The sequence below is a fragment of the Sus scrofa genome, chromosome 16, assembly GCF_054392235.1.
Source record: "Sus scrofa isolate SSC_HxYL_T2T_F1_AM1 chromosome 16, Sscrofa_HxYL_maternal_Yorkshire_Landrace_v2.0, whole genome shotgun sequence".
NCBI classification, from domain to species: domain Eukaryota; kingdom Metazoa; phylum Chordata; class Mammalia; order Artiodactyla; family Suidae; genus Sus; species Sus scrofa.
This window is the reverse complement of record NC_139398.1, coordinates 68,385,525-68,411,062: the sequence shown is the minus strand read 5'-3', so window position 1 is coordinate 68,411,062 and position 25,538 is coordinate 68,385,525. Positions and strand designations below refer to the sequence as shown.

The window sequence follows — 25,538 nt, the reverse complement described above, 5'->3', positions numbered from 1 at the left end:
ACAATGACTGCATCATAATTTCATTTCCATGTCATTCTTCTCTTTTCCCCAAGTCTTCTTTTCGCAGTCAGTTTGAATTTTACTTCTGTTTTTCTTCCTTGTCTAAGGATGCAAAAAAATGTATTTAGAATATCTTTTTTTAGAAAATTGGGAAAAGTGAACAGAAAGGAACAGACTGGGTTAGAAACTTTTATCTCACTGTACTTTATAAGATAGAATCAACTACTCTAAATTATAGTTTGAGAGAATGAACCGTTGTTGAAACAAATAAGAAACAAATAGATTGTTGTGTTTGTATCTGAGAACCAGTGCTATACTGTGCTATTCTATCCATCATGGGCCAATGAGTGGCTTTCTTTGGCTTCTTGTGGATTCTGTCTTCTAAGTGCTATAACAGACTGGAGTGATGAGCGTGAGACAGACGGGCTAAGTTGAATAAAATAGCACTTGTTAAGTGTTTGATTCCTTTCTTGTTTTATTCCCAAGTCTTAGATTAGTGTTTCTAGATGTTCCTGCTGGTTCCTTTCCTTTGGATAGCTTAGTTACTATCAATGTCCTTTTCATAGGAAAAGATGTGATCTTTTTTTTTTTATTACTCAATGAATTTATTACATTTATAGTTGTACAATGATCATCACAATCCAATTTTATGGGATTTCTATCCCACAACCCCAGCACATCTCCCCACCCCCCAAACTGTCTCCTTTGGAAACCATAAGTTGGAAAATATGTGATCTTTAATGAGCTCTTTTTTCAAACCTTCTCAGATCCCTGAACTGGGAAATCTCAATGTATTAAACACACTCTGGTTCATAAGACAATCCCTCATAAATCTGTTCAGTCAAATTCCATCACATATTTCCTATGTGCCTATCCCTGGACTAAGCTCTGGGAATACTGAAAGGAATATGGGCCTCCCACTGGTTTAATGTGAATTATATTATGAGAAGAAATGGTCGTCTGCTAACCTTCTGCTGGTCCCCAGGGCTTTGCATTACCGGGTCCCAATCATTCTCTCACTCTTGTTCTCAGTGGATTGTTATTACTATGTACCTCTCTCTTTTTAGATCATAGTGGCGGTTAGCACATCAAGATCAATCTTCCTCATTTGTCTTCATTAGCCAGTTTCCTTTCACACTGCAATATATAAAATAGATCAAAAGGAGCATTCATGGTTGAAATAGGGGTATAGGGTCCCCTTTGTCTGGAATCCTGGAACATTAAGTCCTGCTGGCAGAAGATAGGGAAAGCCTTGGTCCTGGGCTGCATCAGGTGGTGCCATGGAAGAAGGTTGCCTTCATCTCAGAGTACCACCCCCCAACTCCGCTTCTGCATGTGTCTAGCTGAGCAACAGTGTTGCATTGGGCTGTCCAGGCCAGGAGGGTTTTGTCAAGAAACTAGGTGGGGAAAGTCTAGTTTAATGATATTCAATATATACGATTGAATGATAACAATTTACATTTTATATCATGTTCCAGATGCCCTGAAGCAATTTCAGACACAATTACCTCAATGGATCAATTATAATTCCACCCAGTGAATTTGTCCCAGTGTTTATTGTATTTTTACAAATAAAGTATCAAGTCATAGTGTCATGTCCAAGGTCAGAATCATCAAGTTATCACTGAAGCCAAACCTGGGCACAAGTTCTCAAAGAATTTAGCCTCTGTAGAATCCCACACGCACAGCTCCCAGCAGCACCATGCCTTCCTAAACAGAGCTGTCTTCATCATCCACTGTTCTCTGCTGCTGCTGCCTCCATCGCTAAGCCTGGACAGGAACATATGCACATTTCTACCTGTATCAGAGTTTTATCAATACACAGATTTCCCTGGAAATGAATACCTATCCCCCCGAAAGATAGGTAGAAGATGGCATTTATTTAATTTTAATAAGATGCCTTGCCTTATTTCCTTTACATCTAGATATACTGTGCTACTGTGCTTTTTTTTTTTTTTTTCCCTAAGCTAGGGAATGTGGCCCTGTGTTAATTTCCATGGCTACACACCCAGTCATCCAACGCTGGTTTAGCGGCATATGATATATTCAATACATTTTAAACACTGCTGCATTTAAAAATAACTTTAAAAGGTTGTAAATGTCAAATTGAGATTTGAAATATGTCAGATAGCTGTCATTTTTACACCCTTCATTAATTTCAATTGGACTCAGTGAATTGTATTTGACAAACTGTTATCGTACATTGACGACAAGCATGCTACATTTATGTAGCACAGCCCTGACGTACGGAATGTTTTGAGGAGAACTTGAATATGTGACTTCTCTGTGACCTCCTATATGACATGAGACCATCAAATGACAAGTGTGGCAGCATTCAACTCTAAGGTTTTCCAAATGGTGGCATTTGGGAAAGCTTCAAGAGGTTTGTTCGGAATAGAAATATCCACTGGAGAGTTTCCAGTAACAAAAATAGACACATTGGCTCTAGGTACAAAATGACAAAATTTGGACTGCTGCTAAGGTAAAGGGGTCATGAATCAAAAACTCCATTGGGTAGATCTGAGCAGGTGGAGACATGCATGGAGGAGTCAGTTCTGATTATAAAAATAATGTCACGATTAAAATGAATAGCAACTATCAACAATTGAGTGCTACATAAAGAGTGTGATACAGAAAGCATAGTGCTTAAAATCCCAGGCTCTGGCATTCCCACTGTGGGTTAGTGAGTTGAGAACCAGACATCATCTCCATGAGGATGCAGGTTCAATCCCTGGCCTCCACTAGTGGGTTAAAGATCCCACATTGATGCAAGCTGAGACATAGGTCACAGATGTGGCTCAGAATGGGTGTTGCTGTGGCTGTGGCATAGGCCTGCAACTGCAGGTCCAATTCAACCCCTAGCCCAGCAACTTTCGCATACCACAGGTGAGGCCCTAAAAAGAAAAAAAAAAAAATCCGTCTTTGATGTATCAGACTAAATGTTCAAAAGCTGGCTCTACATCTTACTGTGTGACTTTGGACAAGTCACTTGACATCTAGATGCCTGAATTTGCTAATTTGTAAAATTGGAATAATTATAGGACTAACCTCACATAGTAACAGTGAGGATCATCTGAATTCAGTGAAGGTTGGCTATTGTTAGGATACAGCAGGACTCTGTGAGGTACTTGGCAGTCATTTAATTCAGATGTCATGGGTATCATCGCTCATTTACAAATGAAGAAACAGACATCGGAGGAGCTTATGATGTAGCTCAGCTACAGCTCTAATTTAACCCTTGGTTCAGAGTTACCTACCTGGGCAGCGGCAGATACAGGGAGTCGGAAAACTGACAACATTTTCTTAGGTCAGTTTGTTCACCTGTAAAAGGTAGTAACTGAACTTGAAGGTCTCACCAGCATCAACCATTAGTGGACGCCATGACGCCAGGAGCCAACCCACTGTCACCCACTGAGAAAAATAAGCTCCATAACTCCAAGCACCTGGACACAGAAAACCAAGTTTACACCCCTCCAGGACCGGGCAGTTGGTGTTATAAATGTATGCATCTTCAGATTTGCTCCCTTTCCTCTCTCAAAAAGAAAATAAGCTGGGCTTTTTGTGGACCTGTGAGGGTTAGTGTCATATTTTTAACACAGCATTAAAGACAGTGTCAATAAGGAAATAACCTACTAAGTATGCTTTTGCAATGCAACTGTGGAAGAAATTTTACCTAGAAAGGGCTGATTTTCAACCGTGTATTTCTCTGAATAAAGAAAATTGTTATTTTTTATTATTTTCTTTTTCTTTATCCTAGCTTTAGCACAGAAAAAAAAAATTGAAAACCAACCAATCATATATTAGATTTTTAAAATTTTAGGAATCTTTTGAGATGGTTGAGTCCACAGTTCTCAGTTTCCCACTTCATCTGAATGTATTTGTGCTTATCTGGACAGGTAAATGACGGGATCAGAGTGGGCTGGGAGGCCATACTGCTGCTTTCAGCATATTAGCAATGTAATATCTGACTTTTATGAAAAAGTTCATAGTTTTTGAATATCATTAACTAATTCAAAAAACGTGTAAACACAGAGCTCCCATTGTGACTTAGCAGGTTAAGAGCATGACATAGTGTCTGTGAAGATGTGGGTTTGATCCCTGGCCTCACTCAGGGGTCAAGGATCTGGCATTGCAGCAAGCTACAGCAAAAGTCATAGATGTGGCTCGGATCCAGTTGCTATAGCTGTAGCATAGGTCTCAGCTACGGCTCTAATTCAACCATTAACCCTGGGAATTTCCATTTTGCCATAGGAGTGGCTCTTAAAAAAGAAAAAAAAGTGTAAACACCATGGTGGGATAAAGAGTACCTGTCTGCAGGCCATTTTTACCCATAGTGAGCCCATTGTATTACTTTGGATTTAATCTGATCCACACATTTTGCATATCCAGAAACCTTCACCAGAGAGAAGGTTAAGGTCACCTTTTGACGTCTTTAAGATCATGCCGGGAGGTGGTAGAGATATAGGACAGGAACCCAGGCCCCCACAGTTCTCAGCCTCGGTTAGTTTCAATACATTACTCCACCTCTTTTACTTGTCAGAAGGCAAGAATGAAGTGGCGTGGTCTGTTAACTCACGCAAGAGAGGAAATGTTAGTTTGCATTTCTTTTTGGGACGTGGAAGACACATTGAGATTGGATTCATAGGATTCATTTCGTAACGTTCATAGGATTCCCTTGCAGGTTGAATTCATAGGATTAGATTTGAGGATTCTGGAAAGGAAGAATTTCCAGCCTATGGTTTTCTGACTGCATGAGGAAGAGAGAAACATAGCAAAATCATCAAGGGCCTGTGCTCCAGTCTGAGAGATCTGATCAGTGGGAATGACCAAGGAGCATGGGGAAGGCTGGGAAAATTGACACAGGTCACTTGCAGGTTCATGCAAACCACATCCCACGAGTGGTCAGTTTCTTAAATCTTACCTGTCCCTCATCCTCCTTTCTCCTTTCATTTTCCCTTGGAATAAGCAGAAAGTCCTCAAAAGTATGTGAGAAGTCCATCTCGTTTTTCTGTGTGCTTCCTCATCACTGATGGCTCTGGCTGGAAGCAAATGCTGCCTTTATCTCGCTGTGGGGGTTCAGCATCCTTCATATTAGTTATTTTATGTAAACAAGGAAACTAAGAGTGAGAACTGTGTGGTGCTTCCACCGATAGTCACAAACATTCTAAACAACTTTATCTTGTTTTGGAACAAAACAAACATTTTTGTCACCTAATAAGGATGTTTATTGTAACAATATTTCTATACTGGACTTCCCTGTTACTGTGAAAAATATGCATGGGGTGAATATTTTTTTGCCCTGTATGTTTAGACGTGTCTGTTCACTTCTAGGATTCTTCCTTAAGGATGAGAGGACAGTAAATAAGTATTGTCAGGTAACCAGACCCTTATCAAGTCTCACTGTTCGGGAAATTGACTGCTGGTACCTTTCAAGTTGAGGTGTTATTGTTGGTTAGCTGTTGTTTGCTTTGTTTTGTTTTGAACAAAGTCATAAGCAAGTTGTAGATCCTTGACCCTGGGATTGAGACCCCTTGACTCATTCGGTCTCTACTGTCAGTCACCATTTCTTGTCATTTTGCTCTACAGAACCAAACAAAAAGTGATAGTTCTTCGGTTGGGTTATAACTTCAGAATGTAGTAGATTTTCCAGTTGGCATTTTATAGATTTGGATGGTGGTGAGAAGAAGGACTCAGACTTGTGACATGGCAGATTTTTTTTTTTTTTTAATCTTTAGTGTCACTGAGTAACAGTTAGGCTATCTTCATGATAATTAAGGGAGATAGCAAACAGTTCATTTTCTCCCAGAGTTGCTCATCACTTAAGAACAAAAAGAAAGGCAAGCAAAACTCCCCAATTAGACTAAACCTTCATCCCCTTCATAGTTCTTATGCAGGTGGTGGGAATAGAGACCTTTCATTTTTTTTCTCCATTACTCCTTTTTCTACTTTCAATTAAAAAAAAAAAAGAGAAAACAACTTTTTTTTTTCCCCTTGGAAGTATTTGAACAAAAGGCCATTAGAAAGAATCTTAGATTCTTTCCAGATTTAAAGGCTCATCTAAAGATAACCAGTGTAATCAGCTGAGCTTGCAAAGAATACACCATCATAAAATCATTTAATTAAATTCCATTAATGCTGTTTGTTTTGGTGCCCATTTGGATATTAATAACACCGTTGCTGTTTTCAATGCCAAAGGTTTACCACTTAATTATTATCTTTGCTTATTGGAGATGTTAGCATCAATTTGCCGGGTTCCATAATCACACACTGGGTGTTGCTTCATCAGCTATAACACACTTTCCAGAACTAGAAGTGCCACAGTCTGTGCCTGATCTGAAGATGAAGCCGTGGAAATCAAATGAAAACATTTGTTAACTTGTAAAAATGAAACACGAAAAAGAAGAACAGTTATTCCGACTGTGAGTAAATTTGATGGGGTGTGAACTGATCACTTTATTGCACTCTGTTTATAGCATCCTTGCCATTTTCTGAAATGGCAGCCCGATGCTTTTCATTGTCTTAATTAGATTAAGAATGGATTAGAGGAGCCAAATCTATTATTAAAAAGGCAATTCTGCTGTGTTCCTGAAAACCCCCTTTTGGTTTTTAATTTCTTAAATTCCACGGATGCAAAATAGCAAATGCCTTACTTGTAATTATGAGCATGTATGCAGTCATTTAAGAGGCTGGAAGGGTATTAGGAAAACCAGATCTTTGGGGTTTTTTTGAAAGTATTTCTGAATGAATAAGAGAAGGAAGAAAGAAAGGAAGGGAGGGGGGTTGGGGGGGAGGGCTGCTGTTATTCTCCCTATGATGGAAACATGGAGAAACCACACGTTGTTTCCTTCTTCTTTGGATGTGCTCAGACCCAGAAGGGACAATGCATGACTCTGCAAGCTATAATTTCTCCAGGTATGTCTGTGTTTTCAGTTACTTCCACTCCTAAAATACTTGAGAAAGCAGGTTTCTCATGCCTCTAACTTACATTGAGCATTTCTTCTGTGGGAAACCTTCCGGGATGATTGTCTGGTTTCGAATCTTGTGTTATCTACCTCTCCTCCTTGTGTCTACCCAAATGCAACTTTCAATTTAAAATTTTCTATAGAATCTGTTATAAATATTACACAAGTATTGCTTTGAATTTCAGTTGGAACAGAGCTGCTGTGCTGGAAACTACAGTGTTTCATTTTGTTTTTTCAATAGGCACATTAGTTTTAATTTATTGTTGGGGTTCCTCCTCTAAACTGCGTCACCTTGGGATGCTATATTTTTACAAATTTCCTATTTTAAAATTATCGTATAGTCATGTGATTAAATTTCATAGTCTCTCTCTCACGCACGTGTGTGCACACACACACACACACACACACACACACAGGAATGAATGTAGAAGTGGTAAAATTTGAATATGATCAGTGATTTACTTAATGATACTGTGCCAGTGTCAGTTTTCTGGTTTTAATAATATACTATGGTGATGTAAGATTTCACTGGAAATCAATGTACTATAGTAAAATTTCATTGGAAAAAGCCAAGTGAAGCCTACACAGGAACTATTCTCAGTCCTACTTTTGCAACTCCAGTGGGTCTTTATTTTAAAATAAAAAGTTTTAAAAATGTGATGTATACCTTTAGTCCATTAACTACTGAACTGCTCCCAGCAAATATTGATTCCCACTTGGTCTGTATTAAATTAAGTTTATTCTCATAACCAACACTGAGATACCACCAGCCTTATTCTACTTCTTGCTACATTGCCTGTATTCCTACCCACTAAACCCCCACACCCCTTAGAATAAGGGTCCATATCTGTATATTCTTTTTAGCCTCAGAGCCTAACACTGGCCCTAGAGCTTTGGACATCCTGTTCTCGGAATTTTTTTTTTTTTTTTGCTTTGCTTTTTAGAATCACACCTGGAAGTTTCCGGGTTCCCAGGCTAGGGGTTAAATTGGAGCTGCAGCTTCTGGCCTACACCATAGCCACTTCAACACCAGATCTGAGCTGGGTCAGCAACCTACACCAGAGCTCACAGCAATGCCGGATCCTTAACCCACTGCATCCTTATGGATACTAGTTGGGTTCATTTCTGCTGAGCCACAATGGGAACTCCTGTTCTTGGGACATTCAATTGTTCTATATTCCTATATGAAGGTAAGACATAAAAGGAGGAGTTCCCATAGTAGCTCAGCAGGTTAAAAACCTGACTAGTATCTATGAGGGATGGAGTTTAATCACTGGCCTCACTCAGTGGGTTAAGGATCTTGGTGTTGCTGTGAGCTGTGATGTAGGTTGAAGACATGGCTTGGATCCTGAGTTGCTGTGGCTGTGGCATAGGCCTCAGCTGAAGCTCTGATTGAGTCCCCAGCTTGGGAACTTCTGTATAGCACAGGTGCTGCCCTAAAAATAAAAATAAAATATATAAAAGAAGAATAACTCATAGAGGAATGTAAGTTAGAAAGAGAAATGCAAATACCATATGATATCACTTATATCTGGAATCTAATATACAGCACAAAGGAAACTTTCTCCAGAAAAGAAAATCATGGACTTGGAAAATAGACTTGTGGTTGCCAAGGGGGAGGGGGAGGGAGAGGGATGAATTGGGAGCTTGGGGTTATAGATGCAGACTATTGCCTTTGGAATGGATTAGCAATGAGATCCTGCTGTGTAGCACTGGGAACTATGTCTAGTCACTTATGATGGAACACGTAATGTGAGAAAATAGAATGTGTACATGTAAGTGTAACTGGCTCACCATGCTGTACAGTAGTAAAATAAATAAATAAAAGGGAGAAGAATGGTTAAATGAATAAAGAATAGCTACATCTACACAACACCTGCCACACAGTACACATTCTGTACGTATTCTCAATGAAGGAATTAATTAATTAATTATGTTCACATGTGAATTTTGTACCTTAGCAAGACAAGACTCAGTTCCTGCCGAGCCATCTGTTCTTCTGAGTACTCTGTGACAGACTCAGATTCTGAGATCGCTCATTAATTGTCATTGCTTCAGTGAGGTGCTATATTTGGGACTGGAGGTCTTGACGTGATACCTAATCTAGGAGGACTTTTGACAAAATTCATCACTAATTATCTGTCTCTCAAATGGGAATCAGTGCCATCCGCAACATACGATGGTGATAATGGTTATCATTTATCGAGTGATTAATATTCTAAGCATTTTACATGCATTCTCTCACTTTAATTTTACTCCATTACTGGCTTAGAATTTAGTAAAATAACTTGTCCAGGGTCACCCATAATTGACTTGTGAGTGGCTGAACCGGGACTTGAACTCAGGAAATCTGCCTTCAGAGGAGCTTATACGGTCTCCCTTTCATAACCTGTGCCCTTGTGCTCTTAAATGGTGAGTGGTTACATATTTGAATCATCTGAGGACCTCTTCCTGGATCTGTTCCCAGATGCACTTATTTAATTTACCTCTGTGGGCATTTTGTTAAAGTTTCGTGGTGGTTCTAATGTACCACCATGGTGAGCATCACTTCTTTAGCTACACATCAGAACTTAATACCTGACAAGTGGAAACTACTTATTCTACATATAAGTTCGTTTTGTTGGGCATGACTATTGAGAAGCAGATAGGTCCAGCCACCTACCTTTGGAGAGATGAAGCTGGGAATCTACCTTCTTGGCAACAAATCTCCCACCTTTTGTTAGCAATCGGCTTTTCGTATTCTCGGCTATAGTATTTGCATTTCTGCCACTGACCATCTGCCACTGATATTCATTTTACATCATTTTCCAGTATCAAGGTGTCTATTCCCACCCCCCAACACACACACACACACAAAAAGGGAACAGAGATTCTATACCAGGAATCCTAAAGATTCACCTGTTTGGAGGAGCTGGGCAGATCAGGCAATGGAGTGAAGAAAGCAAGTCTTGGAGTAGTGAGTATCTCATTTTTAAAAAACGGAAGTGGTTATCACTGGGGCAAACTGGATAATATACACCCCATTTCTAGGGAGTACTTACTGCTTTCATCTTACAAGACAGCTTCACAGAAATCCTGCTCCGTGCTGTGGATCTCCCAGTTTCTTAGGAGACTCAGGAAATCTAATTTTTTGTTTGTTTTGTTTTCTACTGCAAAGTTACTTGGCAACTAGTTCCATTTGGGTTTTTTGATTGTTTGCTTTGATGTTTTTGTCTTTTATTCTTTTTATTGACAATATTATATAGTTCCATTTGTTTGTTTCAACACTGTACAGGTCAATATTATGTCAGCGGTAAGAACGCCAAAGTACTTATGTGTAGCTCAAAGCAAGCAGCTGCCTTTTTCTGCTACCTTTTTGCATTTGGAAATCAATACTTTATTTTTCCTCACTAACCACCAAGTGCACTGAGTTTTAATCTTTGTCAGAAATTGGCATTCTGACTGTAAACAAGCCATAGAATTTTGTGGACCGTTTCTTCATCTATGAAACTGAACCTAGAGAAGGGCATGGTAGAATTATAGAGGGCATTCTAGGAACGGGCTCTGAAGAAAGGCGAACGTAGATGAGACCCTCTTGCTACTACTCACCAGCTCCATGGTTTTAAATGAGTTGTTTACCCTTCAGGGCCTGCATTTCCTCATCTGTAAAATGGCCGCATAAGATACTGTCTCTCAGGGTTGTCCTGAGAGCCAAATTAAATTCTGTGTATAAAGAGCTTGGCAGTTAATCATGAGCCCTAGTAATAATGAAAGGTATAGTTAATGAGTATCAATGTTTTTAATAGCGAATTCAGGCAACCTATTGTCCGGGTCTCATTGCTCTGGTGGCCTTGAGCATTGGGTAGAGCTTCTTGCCGCTCCATTGCCACCTCTTCCATTGACAATGCAGGGCCTTTCCCTATTATCCCTATTTTTCAAAAACTAGCAAGACTGATGACTTCATGGTGATGGACAGAAATGCAAATTTCCACACCCTTAATATGGACCCTACTGATCTGGAGATTATGCTTATAGAACCAGAGGAAATCTCTTTGGGAAGATTAGAAGCCACATGTGATTCATAATAAATATAAATGTATTTTAAGAGCAGGGTTGTGTTAAATGTGAAGAGTCAATAAATGCCTGTTAACCTTCTCAGAGGTCAACGGTCGGCCGGGTGGCTGGTTATGCAGGATAGCCTGAGCAGCTGCAGCCTAATTCAGACCTGCTCTGAGATCTGATGATGGTTCGTGCAATTAGGAGATTGTCTCTGTAATAATGGTAATCAGTTTAAACCAAGCGGACAGGGCACAGCTGTGGGGAGCACTTAGAGAAATCGGAACAATTCATACATTCCTGAGGAGCATGTCTCAAGCTATCCCTTTTCAGTAGAAGTCTGAGGTATCTTTCAAATCCCTCTTGATCATAATTTACTGAAAAAGCGTGTTTTAAATAAGTGTGTGACTCTTGGACCAAAGACTATTTATAGCCCATTTTTTGAAAAAAAATTCATTGTGAAAAAGTTGGGATTGTGCATCTTCCTTCTTAATAGTGCTGTTGTGACTTTAAATCTCTAGCTCAAACCATATTTGATACAGCTTTGCTGTTTTGGCTTTTATTTTTCTTTCTGAGTTCAAATTATACTTTAGAAAAGCTGTGTCTTTTGAGGACATATTATTTTAGCTTTGCCTCACTTGAAATGTTGATATTTGTAAATGAGAGAGCAACCACTCCAGACTTAGAATTCTCATCTCCTCTCCCAGTTCTTAAGAGAAGTAATCTTGAGAGAAGAAATGTTTGTATTCATCTTTGATTTTGAAAACTTGGAGCTCTGATCTACCTCCATCTCCTGGGTTGTTTTCCTGTCTTCCCCAACCCCCACTTTCCCTGACCTTTAGGTAATAGAAAATAGTTCTTTGGCTTATCCTCATATAGAAGAATGTCTCAATTCACAACTGGCTCTGAATAATTAATAATAATAATAACGATGATGATAATAATGGTGTGAGAATATTTTGCACTCATGATTGCTTTTGATTTCCAGCTTCCTTAAACATCCTTTTTTTTTTTTTTTTTTTTTTTTTTTTTTTTTGCTAATCTTTGCATCAACACTCAAAAGTAAGAAGAGACAGGATGGAAAAAGACTTGGGACATTCGTTTGTTTTTTTCATTTACTCATTCATTCGGCAAATATTTAATATGTAACTATGTGCTAGACATTGTCCTAGGATTGAAGTCTACAATGTGGAAGAGAAAGACAAGGCCTAATGCACTTTTCTGGCAGGACCAGGCACTAACTACATAAATGAATGAATGATATCATTTCAGATAATAGTCCCTGCTGTGAAGAAAATAAAACAGAATGATGCCTTTGGAGGGTGTCAACTATTGTTGCTTTAGATTGGCTTGTCAGAGAAAGCTGTACAGGGGTTGGTGACCTTTGAGTATGATACGTAACTTAGAGGATCAGTGGTGAAATCTGGGGAATGGATGTCAGATTCAAAGATCTTAAGGTGACAAGACCATGGAGTAGGGAGGAGGGTGGTAGAAATGGGGAAAAGTACATAGCGGTCAGGTCATTTTGGACCTTTTACACCATGGTGAGGGTAGTAATTCAGAACCATTGCTTCACTGCCTGCCATCTTTCTAAGGGAATAAGAACTTCCCAGTGTTCTTCCTGCAAAAGGTATAGAAATGTAGCAAGGTCATACAAACACAGGTAGAGTCGTATCATTGTCACTACTATGAGCTGTGAGATCATGGACTAAAGGCTGTACCTCATTCATTTTTATATGCCTGGACACCTAGCATAGCAAATATGTTCCATAAACTGAGCTGGAATATTGTCAAAGTGTTGTCATAACCTACCTGCATCAAAGTCATCTGGGATAGAGAGTGGGGAGGGAGGGTTATTTAAAATGAAGGTTCCAAGGCCTCACTGTAAACTTGTGACTTCAGACTTTCTGGAAGTAGAACTTCCACTCTGCATGTTCAAGCTCCTCGAACAATTCTTATGCGTAGGAAATTGGATCTCTGACCTCCTTTTCATTTCTCTCAAGAAGTCCCTACTATAAGAGTCTCAAAGGCAAAAATATTTAAGCCAATATTTGTGTATATTCATGAAAGATTCCTGCTGATGCCTGCATGTGTTTACACTATTTTATATACTGGATCTTAATAAGATTACATAAGTGTGTCAATTTTTAACATACTTAGGATTTATCTTTATTAATTCAAGCAAAATGAGTGAAATCAGGAAATTAATTCTATTCTGACTTTTGTTCTATTCCATTTACTTGATTTTATTGTCAAAAAGTAAACTCCAGCTTGGCAGAGGAGGACATATGCCAAGGAGCAAACCCTTTGGGCAGCACAGGCAAACAAACCTCTGAAATCCAAGTGCTCAGTTCTGAAAACTCTGCAGAAACGCAGAGAGATACAAAAGACTGCCATGCGTTAAAAACACATATGGCCTTAATGAACTAGCGTTTAAAAGAAGAATTGGATAAAGTGATAAAACCATGACTTGAGATTCAGAATAAGCTTCCATGTTTGGCAAGTTCTACTCAAATATTGATGAAGATTTGGCTCCTCTCTTCCCCTACTCAGTGTTTAACAAGATATCAAAGAAAAATATTCTGCATTAAGATTAAGCCCTACCACACCGTTCAAGTAAGTATTGTTCCTGCTCCAAGTACATTGTGTTTTTGAAAACCCCTCAAACCCTGCATATATGACAGTTGCTTAAAGTAGTATTTCAGAGGATGAAAGTGACAGATCTTCAGCTGGGAGGAGGGATATGGGTTTAAAGCTATTTTTGCTCTGTGTGTATTCTAATCCAAACCGTGAAAAAGGAGGCCAGAGGCTAAAAATTCTTTCATTTCATCTTTAGGTTTTTGTTTTGTTTGCCCCTTTATAATAGTCCCCTCTTTCATTGTCTTGTCAAACTGCATATGTTACCATCCATTTCCTCTGGTGGCTACCTGATTCCTAACAAAATTATTCATTTGTTTGCACTGTGGCAGGGCAAACAAAAAGGCAGATTTTTTTGAAAAAAAAATTCTTTTAAAATCTTGTCCAAAAGTATTCTTAAAATAAGAAAAAATGACTCTATAAGACACTGTGTATGATGGCAGGAAGGTAAGATTTGCTTTAGGGCTTCTAGCCCAAGTTATAGGACTGCTGTTTCTTTTCCAGAGCCAACTGCTTTGAACACAGATTATTTGATAAAGTCCCTTCATTCTCCCCTCAAGAAATGGAGACTATATTTATTTTTATTTTACTTTCTAATATAGAGTTCGACTTATTATTTTTGTTGTCCTATTTTAGTCAATGACATAATTTCTACCGAAAATCACTAGGAAGAATTGAATCTCCTTTTCCCACCTTGTCTGGCTTTTCTTTATCATTTCAAAAAAACACAGGAGAATTTTTTTTATTTTTTATCTATTTTCCAGATTCCCTCCCAGCACCTCTAGCCAACTGAGCTAGTGCAATTTTAATTTCCCCTTTAACCCTACATTTGCCTCCAAACCTGACATTATTACAGTCTGGCAGTCCTCAGGCTACACCATAGCCAACAGGATATTATTTAGCCAATGAAGTGATTTTTTTTAACTGAATTTGAATGCCTTCTGATAAGAACACTCCCCACCACCCCCATAATTGCCACATACCTAGGTTCTACCCTCATTGGCCTCAGAAGGAATCCTGGCAAGACAAGTTCTGGTGCTGATCTGTTACATTTTCCTACTTCTGTAACTGCTAAGTTTTCAGGTAATGTGTTGGTGTGTATGTATTGACTCTGCTAGTATGTGTTGATGGTGTGTGTATTGGTTGTTCATGTATGAAATGGGTAGAGGTGCTACATGTCTGTTGCACTTGCTTTGGTTGTATGTGTTAGCGTATGTGTGTTTATGCATATATTGCATTGGGAGGGGATATTAGCAGAGCAGCTGGTTATTTTATTTCTTTCTTATCCCACCCCCTTAGTAGCCAAATAAATTCCATCTCCTTTATTAATTATGTAAAAGTTAGGAGGTTTTCATATTTTATTTGCCAATATTTACCATACAGTTTATGCGCTACTTCTTATCCTCCCCAAAGACAAAATCCTGATATAAAAAGTTACTCATCTGTTCTGAGCCTCAGATATTTGAGTGTCAGTTAAGAGTTCAGGATTCAGAAACTTCTTTTTAATAAGAGTTTATAGCATTTTTTAACCAAGGACCTTATAACAAGAATATTTATTAGGAATGACAAAATATATTCTAAAATCTCATTACCACACACTTAGCAGAAGTTTATATGCAAATACATAACATTATATAGAAAGCTATAAACAAGGTGCCTCCTGCATTAACACCCATCTTATTTCACCAAGGAACTGTTCACCCTCTTAACTATTTGCTGATTTTCAGCTTCCATTTCTTGTGGCCTCATTTAGCAAATCACTACCTCAAATCATGGCTGTTTTACCCAAAACAGAGAATTTACATTATCTCTTTTTTTTTTTTTGTATCTTTGTGTGTGTGTGTCTTTTTAGGGCCAAACCCATGGCATATGGAAGTTCCCAGGCTAGGGGTCAAATCAGAGCTGTAGCTGCCAACCTATATACCATGGCCACAACAACAGCCAGATCCGAGATGTGTCAGTAACCCATACTGCAGCTCACAGCAACCTACTGAGTGAGGCCAGGTATTGAACCCTCATCATCATGGATACTAATCAGGTTTGTTACCACTGAGCCACAAGGGAACTCCATCACAATTCCTTTTTGCAGTGGGTGCAGGTTCAGACTTTCGGCACTCATCCTCACTGCCTGTGTTCTCCTAGCACCACCACTCTTCCTAATTTGCTCGTTGAAAAATGTTTGCAAAGCCAGAGCTAAGATGATTTGGCCCAGTGACAACTGCAGTTGACTGTTATTACCAATAAGTTTAATTCCTTGTGCTATGATGTGGCTTTGTAAAATACAAGAATTATTTCCCAAATTTCAGGTTTATCTTTTGGTCCATGCTTACCCTAACTCTTTTAGTACCATGTACCACATCACTGAAACCATTCCCAATTGTACTATTTAACCATTACTTATCCAGTTTTTTTAGGAACTATACGTACAACAGAGCTTATGAATTACGAAATATTTACTGATGTGTGTGAGAATGGTCATTTTTATGCGTTTGTGTATTTCAGATAAGGAACAAATAAATGTAGAGGTAAAAAAAAATAAAGGAAGTTATATAAGGAAAGTCTTCTCAGGTGTATCAATTATCTATTGCTGTATATAAGAAATTACCCCCAAATTTAGTGGCTTAAAATAATAATAAATGTTTAATAGTCACAGTTTTTGTGGATCAGAAATTTGAAAGTGAATTAATTAGGCATCTCTGCCTCAAGATCTCTCATGCAGTTGCACTAAAGATGTGTGGCCCCAGCTACAGCATCTGAAGACTTTACTGGGGCTTTATCTGTTTCTTATGTTCACAAGGCTAGCATGTTGGCACTGGCTGTGGGTAGGAGGCCCAATTTCTCTTCTGCTGGGCTTCCTACCTGGGTTTCTTGAATGTCTTCATGGCATGACAGCTCGCTTCCCTCAAAGCGGGAGATTCAAAAGGAAGGAAGAAGCAATCTCTGCAATCTCTTTTATGACCCAATCTTGGGATCCACTATTATATCTGCTATATTCTGTTCATGAGAAGAACATAAACCCTGGCCCACATTCAAGGGAGAGAGTTTAGGCTCTATCTTTGGAAGGAAGAAGCATGAAAGCATTTATGAACTTATTTTAAAACTACCCCAGGATACTCTTATAATTTTTAAAGTTTACACTACCCTATATTCTACCAATTGGGGTAATTATCAGTATTTTTTGTCAGTCATAAAATGTGATCAGAAAACCACTGTGGGAGACAAGGCTCTTCTAGGTACACAGAGTGTTTTCAGGTTGGACAATATTATGGTGGTTTTTCCTGCTGTGTGTTTCTGTCATGGCTTCCCAGAGTGCTTGATACATTCAATAAAATTTAGACCACTTATTGACATCATATATAAAACAATCCCAGACTTCCCTACTTATTTGGCTAAGTGGCTATTTTTTTTTAATAGAAAACAGTAACATGACTAGGTCAGTGGTTTATAAACATAGGTTTTGCATCTGACTCACCTGAAGCTTTTTATAAATAAAGATTCCTGGCCACTAGCCCATATCTACTAATTAACAAACTATGGGGAGTGGAGCCCTGAGAGTTATTATTTTTAAAGCTCTAGGTGGTTCTGACCTAGCCAGTTAGAAGTGTTTGGGAACTACCATCATACTTAACCAAATGTAAAATCACCAACTAAATCACCAAATCTAAAATCACCAAAGTCACTTGAAAAGGACAGCATTCAAAAACATGGGAAATCATTGATACTCAGGACAAACTTATTTTGCTTTCAGAAAAGCCTCCCTCTGGGTTTCTAGACACTTTCCACAAACCAGCCTTCTGACTGACTATAACTATCTGGTTCTGTAGCTGTGTCCCTCCAGGCAGAAACATGAGGGGGTCTTCCCAGCGGTAAGGGCACTGGCCCAGAAATGCATTGTTCATGCTTCCCAAGACAATGACTCTCTTTCTGATTAGAGTTGTCCTCCTTTTACCCAAAGGCTTTCCATGCAGCCAAGGGAGCATAACAATGACATGAGGGCTTGGAAAGGAAATGTCTTCATTGATTTTTATTTCATGAATTGGTGCCTCCATAAAAATGGCACAAGCTTGTTTTACAGTGTCAATTTGTGGACTTGAGGGGAGGACTGTTAAAACCCATTCATTTTCCCAAAGTTTCAACCACTCTAATGAATTAATCCATAGATAATGGATTGAATTCAGTGCAATTACCCCAGTAAGTAAGGCTTGTTAAAAAAGAGATAAGGTAACACACTAAAGAAAACAACAATTTCAGCAATTAGCTGGACTTCATCTGGGCACTGATAATTCTATATATGAGTTTCCTTTGAAAAAGAGACTGTTGGGCCCCGTTATCAATGTAGAAACCAGATGCTTGAATTCACCTGTTGATATTTCACTGCAAAAAAAAAAAAAAGGATACTTCTGACAACTACTTACCCAACAAACTTAAGATCCCCAAGATGAATGGTTGATGTATCCCAGAAAATCTTGATAAATATAAAGCTTTGATTCCTCAAGGCAGGAAGTTTCTAGTCTACATTTCTAACACTGGATTCTGTTACCTTCCCTCGTGGTGCTATGCCTGGCATGCTCTTTCTTCTTTGCTCATGATCTGGCATTTCTCCTCCTATGATGTGTTCTACTGCCTGAAAATATACTCGGGGTTCCAGTCAACACCTCCTTGTTTCTAAGACATTATTCTCTTCCTCATACACATTGATCCCCCAACCTGTGAGCTCCTATGACAGTGGGAAGCAGTGGAGCACAGGATAAGGTGGCGTAGAGAATGTAGGCTTGAGAGTGAGATGGCCTGGGTTTCATTTCTGCATCTATCCCTCACTAATCAATTGTATGACCTTAAACAAATAACCTCTCTGGCCTGAGTTTCATCTATAAATTGAGGTAATAAGGCCTGCTTTTTAGAAACATGATGGGGATTAATTAAAGAAAGACTTTAGCACAGTGTTATTATTGCTAATATTCTCTAATTGACCATATACTATTTTCCCTTGTATTACTCATTGAATTTTTTGCCATGTGTTGCTTGTAATGTGTTCCAGCTATATTGTCAACCACCGAAAGGAGGCTCTGGTTCTTGGATCTTCACAGTTGAATATAGCATAGAGCTCTGTATAAAGTACTTATGATGGGTAATTATCATAATTTATTAAATACTTACTGTAAGTGAAGTACTCTGCTATATTAGCCCTCAGACAATCTATGAAGTAAATCCTATTGTCATCACCATTTTCTACATTAGAAAATTTGGGCTTATAGATCCACAGTCATAGGGCATCAAAATGGTAGAACAAGATGTTGAATCAGATCAATGGTTTAATGTTAAAATTTTTCACTTCTAGGAGAATGAGACAGGAAGAGAGAAAGAGAGACCTAGACTTAAATCCTGTTTACCACTTTCTAGATATATGACCGTGGAGGAATTTCATACTCTTTATTAGCTTCAATTTCTTCATCTGAAATATGGGGATGTTAAAGTATCTCCTAGGTTTCTTATAACAATTAAATGAAATAACACATGTTAAACTTCCTGGAATGTTCTTTAGTATCTAAAAATATTAACTTTAATATTTAATCATTATACCCTTACAATCCATCCACTGAAATCTGATGCACATGCCATGTTGGTGTGCATTTTTCAATTGATTGCTATCACACCACAGCCTCTCTGGACCAAAATAGTTTCATCATAAAAAAACCCAAGACCGAGCAAGTACATGAACTGACTTCACACTAGAACATAAACCAGGATGGTGTTTTCAGACGCTGAGCACTTTCAAGGCTTACTGATGGGGTGATAATAACATTCCATGCTCACCTTTGCAGTGTCCAGTAAACACACACGTCTGGTTTTCTCATTGTTATATAGAAAGTCAGCTACATTAAGGCAACAAAACTCTCTGGGATTTGGGGAAATTATTGCACTTCTGGTGCCTTATGACACCACCCAGGGAGTGTTATAATCACCCAGAAATGCATGGCTTGTTATATCTTGTTGTGATTCAGTTTCTATGTTAAAATTTTTAAAAGATGAAAAAGAAATGGAACCTTGCTATGGGAAATCCAAGTCCCTTCCTCAGGGTGACTTATAGGGTCCAGGGGACGGTGTAGTGATTTCAGTGATCAGTGGTCTTGAAAAAGATCTCAGATTTAGGAGTTCCCATCATGGCTCAGTGGTTAACAAATCTGACTAGGAACCATGAGGTTGTAGGTTCCATCCCTGGCCTTGCTCAGTGGGTGAAGGATCTGGCATTGTGGTGTGCTGTGGTGTAGGTCACAGATGCGGCTCAGATCCTGTGTTCAATGCAACAGCAGCATTACTGTGGCTTTGGCATAGGCTGGCAGCAACAGCTACAGCTCTGTTTAGGCCTGGGAACCTCCATATGCCATGGAAGCAGCCCTAGAAAAGACAAAAAAAAAAAATCTCAGATTTAAACCTCACACTTCCCCCAAACGTTTATTACTTAAAACATAGTCACCTTTTCTAGTCTATTGAAAGGCAAACGTGAATAATATTCTAGGAAATCTGTTCTAAGAGTGTCACTACTCAGAGGGGAAATTAGCAAGGCAAAAATACATGGAGCTGTCTCTGTGAGTAGCTTTTCTCTATTATGGAAAGCCAAGCCGAGGGTAGGGAATTACATTCTGGTGCCAAATGAATGAAGAAGATAGATCTTTTTTATTTTTAGTTTTGATCCACCTAGGAGAGTGCTCCCAAGCATCCTTCTGTAATCCCAACAAGGTTTTGGTTCACTAGCAGAGATTACTCCTCTTTCATAGTGTTTGTTGTCTCCAATTAATCCATGTGCTCTTTTAATAGTTATCCATGGAATGCTTACCACGTGCCAGAAACAATTGCAGCTCTTTGGGCTATAACACAGAGGAGATCCCTGCCCTCTTGTTGACTGCCTTTTGGTTGGGAAAGATGGTCAGCTGCCTTGGAAGGAAATTAACACAGTAACTTCAGCGAGTGCTTTGGGCTGTGAAGGAAGTCCAGTGGAAGAGTAGGATGGCATGAAAGAGGCTCCTTCTAGAGGGTGGTCAGGGCAGACCTCACTGAGAGTATGACATTTGTGCTAAGGCTTGGACAATGAGAAGTTACCAGCTATGGAAAGATTTTGTAGTGTCCCACACAGAGGAAACAGCTACAGCAAAAGTCCTAAGATAGAACCCAGCTGGGTGTGTCCAGAGATAGAAAGAAGAAGGATATGGCTGAAGTACAGCGAGCACAGGGGGTTGGGGGTAGAAGATGATATGGGTAGCAGCCAGACTCCATATGGTCTTCTAAGTCCTGCCATGGAGTCTGACAGAATATAACCACTACCCCTCCAATGGGGAATCTTTGAAGGCAGAAATGAGCTAACTTTTATTGAGCATTTACCATTTTTCTACTATTGTTCCAAGCACTTAACTCTATTTAACTCTCAACAGCTAACTTGTGAAGTGTATATTCTACTGCCCGTTTTAAAATGGGACAAGTACAAGGCAGAAAGGTGAACTGATTGCCCAAGGCTAGTAATTAAGATCTAGAAACTGAACTCAAGTCTGTCTGACTCCCCAGCCCATGTAGTTCCACCCTGTTTCTGTGCCCTAGCTAATTGCTAGATCGATGGTACATCTATTTCTTCAAAAGACATGGGTACCAATTAGGTAACAGCTTGCATGAGGATTCACATTTTGAAAAAGAGGAAGCCAGTGTTGGGAGCAAAGAAAGACATTTCTAATGGCAAAGTTTAAAATAAAGATGGGAGAACTTTTTTTTTTTTTTTAATTCTACAAAAGACTAAAGGGCTTCCAGGCATGGCTTTTATTTTCTTTTCTATCATTTCTACATTGCACCTACCTTCAAGTTCTGATGAATCTACCTTCTAAATATCTATCTCCTCTGCTCTTACTGGGCAGAACTGCTGCTCCATCTAAGTCACCATCAGCTCTTATCTGGATGCTCATTGGAGCACCTGTTGCTCTCCCTAAATCCACAGAGCCCTGCCAATTATTTCTCTACCTTGCAATCAGATCAATCATTTGAAAACAGAAATTAGATCTTTGTACTTGTAACTTCTTAAATCATTCAGGAGGACCTTCCAGTCATCATTAGAATAGAGACCAAATTGCTTAACGTGGACTAGAGAGCCTGGCCTCTCACTCCTCAAAAGATTCACCTTGGTTGCCCAGAGGACCTTCTTGCTTCTGGTTGTCATTTATGTTTCTCCAGATGAGGTCAGGATGCCTGTCATATACTCTTTGGTCTCCTGTTTCATAACCCAGATGGTATATTATAAGTATACCATCCGATTATCATCTATCTGCTCCTCTTTTTAGATATGGGCACTTTGGTGTCATGAGGGGGATCAGTTTGGCTCATGTCAGATCCTCAGGACACCTACCCTGATGCCTGATATATAGAATACATTCAGCAAACACCTGTTGAGCCTGTTAGTATGTTCCCTGCTAGAGAAATGACTGTAAATGAGCCTGACCCTGCCATCTCACTTCTTCAGTGATGAAGTGGGGTTTTAAGCAGCACCTGTGGATGTTGCCTTACCTATCCTCTCAGCTGCCACGAGGGGGTCCCTCTCAAAAAAGCTCTAGAAGCTCCCTATCAAGGAGAGTGAAGTGAAATGAAATGTCTTTGCTCTGTACACACAATACCAGTCCCACTGATCATGACAGCATCTGTGAGACAGGGCATCCTGGGTCCAAATATATCAGGTAACTCCACAAGAAAGAGGAAGCTCTTAGAGGAAATCATACCATATTCTTTGTGAATAAATTGGCCTATTATGAAATATGTGAATACATATCAATGGAATCAAATGCCAAAGTGACACTGAAGCAGAGAATCAATAAATCTACTCAACACTACATGTGGGAGCAGCTTTTTGATACATATTTGTAAGGCAGCCACCCAGCAGAGCCATATTTAAACCTACCAGTTGAGAGAAATAAATCAATTATAAGTCCTGAAATGATGAAGCTTTTTGCCCTTTAAGACTTTACTATGGACTCAGCATAGGTACTGGTATCTACACACACGTGTATGTAGGGTCAAATGTCCAGCATACTACCCAGGACAAAGTAGGCACTATAAAAATCTAACTATTTTTATTCTACATATTTTAAAAAATACTCCATGAAGGGAGATACCCTACTCTCGATCCCGTTGACAAAAAGTAAACACAAGTTAATATGGCTTAACAAACATTTTATTGCTTTTAAGCGTGATTTCTCTCCCATTACCCTGTACCATTTTCTGACATTAAATTGACAGTTTATACATTGCAATTAGAGAGTGAGTAGAAGGCAAAATTGAGGATGTCGCAGGGTTTCTAGGTTGTGTAATAAAAGTTTTCAGTGAAAGAGCACCTCCAGGAGGAAGTCGAAGTTGAATTTTGGATATTTGAAATTTGAGGTTTTGGTGATACACATGTGAAGATGTCTCAAAGGCAGTGGCTTGAGTTAGATGTTTGAGATGGATCCAGTGGCATTTAGTAAATACTCAGAAATAAAAAAGATGATAATGCAGAAACTCAGTATGCTCTCTAAATCATTTGAGGGTATAGGTTTATCAGAGGTGTCCTCTCTTCTCAACGAGTTTACACACCTGGTAGGTTGACCAGATATACTTGTCAACACACATTCCAAAAGTTTAGAGAAGGAGATCCCCTGATGGCCCAGCAGTTAAGAATTTGGTGTTGTCACTGCTGTGGCTCAGTTTTGATCCCAGGCCTGGGAAGTTCTGCATGCTAAAAGCACAGCCAAAAAAAAGTTTTGAGAAAGAAAGAATGCTTAGGACTAGAATTGTTGGCAAAACCTTCCAGAAAAAAAAAAAAAAAAAAAAAAAAGTTAGGATTTGAATTGGCCCTTGAAAAATGAGTGGAGTTTGGAGAGGAAAGTTCTTAGAAGACATTCAGGGATAATTGGAGCAAATCAGTCAAAATACTCTTGAAAACACATGGCAAATGCTGGATCCAATCCAAGCAAATTTACTGCAAAACATCAGGTAGAGTTTCATTTGAAGCTCTCCAAGTGTTAGCTTAAGGGATCTTTTTAAAGCAGAACTGAATTGGTGGTGCCAATCAACCTAAACAGTGTGTGGTTTTGCTTGGCTCCTGGAAATATAATTTTTGCAAATTAGCTATACTCCTCCTCTCCCCCTCCTCCTCTTCTCCCGCCTCTGCTTCTTTCTTTCCCTCCATCTTTGCACAAATATTAATTAATAATCTTGTATGGCTCCTGTATTGTACCTATATCCTCCTATATGTACAATCCTTCAACAGAGAGGTTTGATTAATCAATGGAAATCCATCCCTGGAAACATACTTCAAAGAACATAGTAGATCATTTTGTGGTCCTGATGTGAAAGGCAGTATTTTTATTACCAACAACAATTTTGCTTTGGTTCATTGATTCAGTCCCAAGAGCGAAATTTCCTCCAGTTATAAGGAATGGTTAGGCTTTTCCTGAGCAACTGGTTTGTTTCTATATTATGAACACCATGGGTGCTGTAACTGTTTGGGCTTCCTCTTTGAGTTGATTGCTCAAAAACTTGGGCTTAGAAACACGTTTTGGCTCTCATGTCCTGAATCACTAATGCCAAGGTTGGGACTTGGGATTCAAAATGCTCAACAAGTAATTCCAACAATCCAAGAAGTTTGAAAAGCTTGGATTTTGTTTCTGTTCCATATAGCCGCAGGAAGCATATCCAGATTCCTGCTACAAGCACGGCATTCTGCCATTATTTGGCATAGACTTTGAAAATAACTTAAATGTCAAAATCCCACAAAGTTAGAGAAAATGTTTAGAAAGTTAGAAATTCTCTTTTTGGGGTCCTCTTTGGTGCATTATATTAGGGCTATTATTCATTTGATCATTTCTCATTTTACAACGGACAGAAGAAACTTCATAAATGTCTGAGGAATTTAGCTGATTTTTTTTTTTAAAGGGAGACACAGAAAAGTTAAATAACTCGATCAAGGTCATCTGACTCCTTAGCCCCAGAATCGCCTCTCAAGCTAGCACCCAGATCTTTTGATTCATAGTTCAATGTTCACCCTGTAGGCTCAGCTTCATAAAGGAAATTGATGGCTCTGTAAATAAAGTACTTTCTCCATGCACTTAACTTTAAATAATCCCACCTGAATCCCCTCTGTTCCCCAGCTTACTCAGCCAGGGAGGAACTATTAAACAAACCTCCAGTATATTGAAAGCCTCCCCAAAGCGTTCATTTGTCCTTGAAAACGATTTTCTTCCTCTTTTTTTTTTCCTTTTTTTTTTTTTTTTCTTGGCTGCAATCAAAGTGATGAGGACCAAGAAGAGATTTCTATGAAATTAACTAAAGGATTTAGGCATTGATTTTAGATGATGGGTCCATGGTTAAGTTTTTGGCAAAGCGAATATTACAGGATAGTGACATGTTGAAGTCCCAGGTGGGAAATCCTGTCTTTTGAGATATTGTCATTGCCTTTATGTAGAGCAGTGTTTCTGGGGTGTGGTACAAGAAGGAGCTGTTGAAATTCTTTTCCTTTATTTCATATATCACATCCTCGAAAATGTCTGCATTTAATAATGCAAATACAGCTTATGTAGTAAAGTATATATGTGCATATATATATATTTATATATGTGTATGTGTAATGTACATATATACTATCCATGTATATTTATGGCCACACCTATAGCATATGGAAGTTCCCAGGCCAGGGATTGAATCCCAGATGCAGCTGTGACCTGCACTTCAGCTGTGGCGATGCTGGATCCTTTAACCCACTGCACTGGACCCACTGGACCGGGGATGGAAGCTGCATCTTCATAGTGACCAGAGCTGCTGCAGTTGGATTTTTAATCACTGTACATAGAGGGAACTCCAAGAAGTATATATTTTATAAATAAGTATATGTATAGTATT

General features: G+C 39.0%; 1 protein-coding gene across 49 annotated transcripts in view; it reads left to right on the top strand.

The window, feature by feature from the left end:
* TENM2 (teneurin transmembrane protein 2) overlaps positions 1–25,538 on the top strand; it is a 1,290,011-nt gene that overhangs the window by 615,173 nt on the left and 649,300 nt on the right. The gene's annotated exons all lie outside the window — the stretch shown is intronic.